Source organism: Thamnophis elegans, chromosome 10 (assembly GCF_009769535.1).
Source record: "Thamnophis elegans isolate rThaEle1 chromosome 10, rThaEle1.pri, whole genome shotgun sequence".
Lineage (NCBI taxonomy): Eukaryota > Metazoa > Chordata > Lepidosauria > Squamata > Colubridae > Thamnophis > Thamnophis elegans.
Window position 1 is genome coordinate 397,076 of NC_045550.1, and position 6,000 is coordinate 403,075.

Genomic DNA, 6,000 nt, shown 5'->3' on the forward strand with positions numbered 1-6,000 from the left:
GAAGAAAAATGAAGTTTGCTGGTGTAGATATACAAAGAAACCAAAGCTTTATTCTCAGTGCCACTGTTTGTAGTTTATAGCCAGGTAAATGGCACATCCAATTTACAGTTGAATGGTAAATGTTATTGTGTTAGTACTATGATTAAAACTTCACTTGATTTCAAAGGCAGAAACTCTCAAAGAGGTTTATAGTCCAGATATTTAGATTAGGCTATTCCACCAGCTGTTTTATCATAGAGTCACAACCTCTGAGGTTACAAGCAGAGCTGCAAGCATCCCAAGGGGATGTTCAAAGTCAAAAGCCTTTTAGGTGTTGGGAACAAGAACACCACCACCACTTCCCTGCACTCATGAGTAAGGTCTATAGTGAGTACAGAACCACATTCAGCCCAATGTAGTTATTGTCCCCATGGGATATGGAATCCTAACACTGAGGATTATAAATTCATACAGGATTATAACCATGTTCAGATAAGCCTGGATCCAGTCTTTTTTCAGACCATCCACACATCGTTTTTCCTAATGCCTCAAGAAAGCTAAAGTGCCAATATGGTTCGCCAACTGGAGCCTCTTCAGTTGCATCACAGCACAATAGATTCTACAGAGTTAAAACTCCAAATTGAATTCAAGACCTAAGTGTGGGTGACGTGTGCATGTTCTAGTAATCAATCATAGACTTAAAATGTTGCATTTTTAAAACAAATACTTGCCTCTAACTAGTTTGTTTAGAAAGTGTTTAGTCTAATTAGCCTTGTGTTGAATGTTCTATGTAAATCTAAGAAGAAATGGCTTTCTTGTTAAAATGTTTGCATTGATATAAGCCAGTAAGTGTGGTTATTGGCTAATGAATTCATGGGAAGTCCATTGTTGTTTTTTTAAGATACAAAATAAAGATTTACAATCACGGTTTAATAAAATGCAGAGCCAGCAAAATTCGTTGCATTGATTTGTTATGAGGAGTTGTGCTTCTGTGTAAGGAGACCAATAAGACCGATCAATGGTTAAACTCGGCTGAATTATACTCAAAACTGTCCCTTATTTGTTTCCGAAGAGAAGCCGTGGGAGGAGTAACCAATGGGTGGTATTAACGCAGCCCTGTTGCCTAGGAGACTGGGGTAGTCTTTAGAGGCCACACCTATGGTCCTCCTCTGACTTCCCCAGATTAACCTCAGTCTCCGGCCTGAAAGGACCGTCACTCTGGCTCTCCCTTCTCTTCGTAGACTTAGGAGCTTTTCTTACAAGGATTTCTTGGCAGCGTTTACTTCAGCAACAAAGGATTACTTTCAGAGCTTCGTTTGTTCCTCACCTCTCCTCTGCTGTGCTCCGCGCCGCTGGGAAAGGCCCCTTCGCTGGGCAGTGTGTGCGCGCGCGCCCCGTGTGACCGGCTGGTCGCGTAAGAGGGGGAAGAAGCCTCTGCCTCTCCCTTTCTTTCTCTTCAGAAACCAGGCAAACATAACATTATACTTCTGGTTTGGGTATATTGGGAATTGCAGTCCACACACCTTTTCAAGTGGCCAAAATTGGGGGGGGGAAGAGTGGATTAGGTGATAACTGGACTAGTGCCTGGGGCATTTCAGTTATATGCAAAATATCGCCTCCCCTTCATATCTATTTTTCAAGGATTGCACTACTGCTGTTTATTAGCACAGAGATATTGAAGGATTTAAGAGACACGATTTTGACAATTTACTTCTATTTAAAGCATCTGCTTTATACATTACATATAATAAAATTTGTATTTTAATTTCACTTCAATGTATGAAATTTGTGGGAAATAATCTGAGAGCTGTATGGTTTCTAAGCCACAATTCTAGAATAAATACTTACATTGAGCACAAATGACGTGCCGTCAGTCTTCTGCCAAGTTGTCCCGGATGGAGGGTCAGAGGGATGGATCCGCCCCTCAGAAGCTGCATTTCGACTGGCAATATTCAGGACAGACATTGCAGAGCCTCTGCGGTTGTTCATAAGGACGAACAGCTGCCGTAGTGCTGCAAGACTCATAGTTTCAGGGCTTCATAAACACTTATTGGGGGCGCTTAATGTCTAACTTCGAGCGTTCCCTAAGGGGAACTCGGGGAATTACCTGCATTGCACGTGAAAAAGGCAGGATTTCAATCTGTTCTAAACTCTTTCCCCACTAGAGGGAGCCAGATGCCATGTTTGCTGTAGAGTTTGAAAGATGAAACATGTTTGAAAAGCACAACTGATAATTACCGTCAATTTCTGCTCTTCTTTTATCAGCAATTGGGCTACTCAAATTCAACAGCTTAAAATGAAACGATGCCACAACATTTCCTAATAAGCAAAAGAAGATGGGACGCACATAGCCAGTATGTAACCTTCAGGTCAGTTCAAGTGTGCCTGCTTCGAATAGGGCCACCTGCCTTCTAACTTAATACTGTGCCGGCTGTGGATTCTTGGATCAATGTATCCAGAAGATTTTGAGCTTTAGGAGGAACACAACGTTGCCATAAAAAAGATGAAGAAATGTAGCTTTCTAGGGCACTGCAGTTGCTAACATTATTTCATTTGAGAACTACGGTATCCTTGGTGTATTAGGATGTATTGCAAGAGAAATTCTCAATCATGGATGACATTTTTAGAGATTTATATCCTATCATTTTGGTGCTGTCTCAAGGCGTCTCCCAAAAGCCAACAAAACGAAAATCTACGGCCACAGCACAATAAAGACAAAACGCCAAGAGAAGAAGAATAACAAACTGGGGGAGTTGGGGGGGGGGGTGGAGGCTTAAAAACCAACCTTTTAAGTAATTTAAATGTAAGACCTGATAAAGTTAAGTCAAAGTGAACATGATGGGCTTAGTCTAATATCTAAAAGCAGTGAAGGCATTAGTAAAACATAATTATTTTACAAAGTCAGTTCCAGAATTTGAATAGTACAGTAATACCAAGGTTTTCAAGTTAACATCAGAAGGCAGACCAACCGTCTGAACGAAGTATTTCATATCAGTAGGACAAGCTGGCTTTCAGATTCCACAGATCAAGAATTTAAAGATTAAAAACATCAGCCTGATGTAAGACTGGGCATCTGTGCAGGCCCAAGCAAATTCTAAGATAGGGATACTAATACATAATGACAATCACAATTAATGTTGCTGTTTCTGAGGACAAGGAGATATCAAACAGAGAAAAACTGGGTCACCAGAGAAAGAGTCCCTCATTTTTACTTGCTTCCATCTGACTTGCTCTGGTGGGTGGAGGGAATTATTTGAGAATTTACAACGTTTTTCATGGAAAACTAATCCCAGAAGTGTCCTTTATGTCCCCCAGCAATTCCATCGGCAGCTCTTGCCCCAATTATCATTCACATCTTCTATCACATTTATATGCCTAGCGATAAATTATATCTTGTATCACCTACTTGGTCTATGCTGTTTCTGCCCACTTGGTCTGGTCTCCAGGAGTTAAACTGGGGTGGTCCACTTGTTATGTGAAGTTGTACCAGAAGGGCTGAGTACGGCAAATTCATGCAAATGTATTTTAATCTCCTTTCTATGCGTTCTTCAAAGAAGCCTGTGTGATGATGACTCATAAAGTTTGTGTATTTAGCCCAGCCCAATCTGAAACCTCGCAGGGGTGTCCAACCCTGGCAAATTTGAGAATTCCCAGAGCTGCCCAGAATCATGCATATGAAAGGGGCATAGGTGTAAATCCAAGAAATCCTTAAAATTTTCTGCCAGTATATGCTCTCCAATTAATACTGTCCAATCCTCATGTTCTTTTCAGGCATTAAACCTGATCTTGGAAAGGGACATTTAAAATAGATTACTTTGGGATCTGGACGACCCTCTTATTCAGTGGGATGGTTGAAATCAAGATATCACCAGGAATTTCTAGATATCGGCAAAATCTGTGAATACGGATGCGGTATATTGTTCACCTTTCTTGTTGGATCTAAGATGATTTCATTGTTTCTTCTGATTTCTTCTGCCTTAGAAACTAAAATAAACTAGTGAAAGCTGCACCTAAACAGAGTACATAGGGTAGAGCTCCTCCCAAATTATTTGGGACGCTCTGCAATGTTCCAAAGAGGAGTGTATCAGGGGCGAAATCCAGCAGGTTCTGACAGGGTCTGGAGAACCAAAAGCAGAAATTCTGAGTAATTTGGACTGGCCCCCGAGTGGGATGGGAATGGAGACTTTGCAGTATCCTTCCCTCGCCACGCCCACCAAGCCACGCCCACAGAACCGGTAGTAAAAAAAATTCAATTCCACTGCTAGGATGTATGCATAAACAGGATCAATGCACCATGGCGTCTGCTGCAAGTTGAGATTCTACCCAAATGAGTTAGCCAAGAACTATGTGTCATACATGAACAACTATACAGTATACACACATGAAGAGGTCAATTAGCTACTTTATTGCTCATGCCTATTCCACAGGAATCTTCTCAGACTGGCAGTTTGCACTTGGGCCGTGTGTGTGTGTGTGTGGGTGTGTGGGTGTGTTGGACCTTGCTTCCCTATGCAAAGATTCTGGATTGATTCTCTGCTGGAAAACACCGGCTAGATGATTGCCCAATATATTGTAGAGCTTAAACCTCACCACCAGCATGTTTTCTCACTGTTACATCTTTACTTATAATGTTTTGTTCCTAGCAGCTATCCCTGGTCCTCTTGCCTAGACACAAGGAACTCTGGGACTGGTAGTTTTTGAGATTATTTTTTCCCACTATGACCATCACCCTGCCATCCTCATGATGATATATACAACTTGCCTGCAACACAGTGATATATTCCTACAACAATGGCTTAGGCTATCAATTGTTAGTGCCGGAAAGCCTCCGTCTGTCACCTTGGAAAGACAAATGTTTCTGGCTCTTAAGCTACCGCAGTCAGCAGCCATGCAACCCGATGCGATGGTCTGTCTCGAATCTTGCAAAATTATCAAAGCTTATAAAACCCCAGCAATTCATCCCGGAGCTTTGGCAGGTTTATGAGATTTATATCATTTTCAAAAGTTAAAAATGGTTTATTTTAATTCTATTTGTGATACAGTTCCAGTGAAAAAAAGGAGGAGGGATGTTTAGAAGGCAGTGAAGCTGGCTGGCTGGAAAATGGGCTGGGCTGCGATGGCTGCTGAAGATTATGGAGTGGGATCCCTTTGTGGAGTGGGAGAAAGGGACCGGAGGGGGAACTGGCATAGGAGCCAAAGGCACGGCAGATGCACATCAGAAAATAAAGATATGGTTGACAAATGAAGGCAGATGCTAAAAAATAAAGAGCTTTGTTAGGTGGTTTCAAAGAGAAAAGCACAACCATCTTGGCCAGGATTCCAAAACCTTCATATTCTTATCTTAGTTACTAACACTATAAATTTTATATTGCAACAAATACTAAGTCAGGTGGTGAAAAAGCACCTTAATTTTGTGAATGATTTCTTCTTTCCTGCTGAAAAGCTGCAGTACCCAAGGTAAATAATATATTGCTTTTCTAATATTCTACTTTGGTGCCTGGCTTCAAAGTTAGCGATGAGCAATTCTATTAATGAGAGGCAAACAGATCCAACTCTCTGCTGAGTTCATGCTGCTATTGTGGAAGGGAAGGAGGGAAATGTTCCTCTCCAGCCTTGATGAGAATTTGAAGCAGGAAAAGAAACTACAGGGTGTTAAGAAGACCGTGAGATGTTTACATTCATTTTCTGAATTAAGAAATGAATCTGAATGTAGGAGTCCAATAAGGGAAGCAACAGAGATATTCTTTTGGGTTGTATAGACTATAAATCATTAAGTCAAGCAAAATGGACATTGCTCTTTTGGGCCATATTATTTTCAGGGAGGAAAGTCATTGTAATAACCATCTAGATATCTACTGAAAAATTAATTCACTCTGCATAGACCCCAAAATTCCTTAGCAGTTTCGCTGATTTTAATTTTCCGTAAGGTTGCCAGGGTCCTCCTGATTGGACCCTAACCAATAGGGAAGATGTGGATGAAGACATTAAAGCACTGGGAGAAACCGACCGTGCCATTTTGCA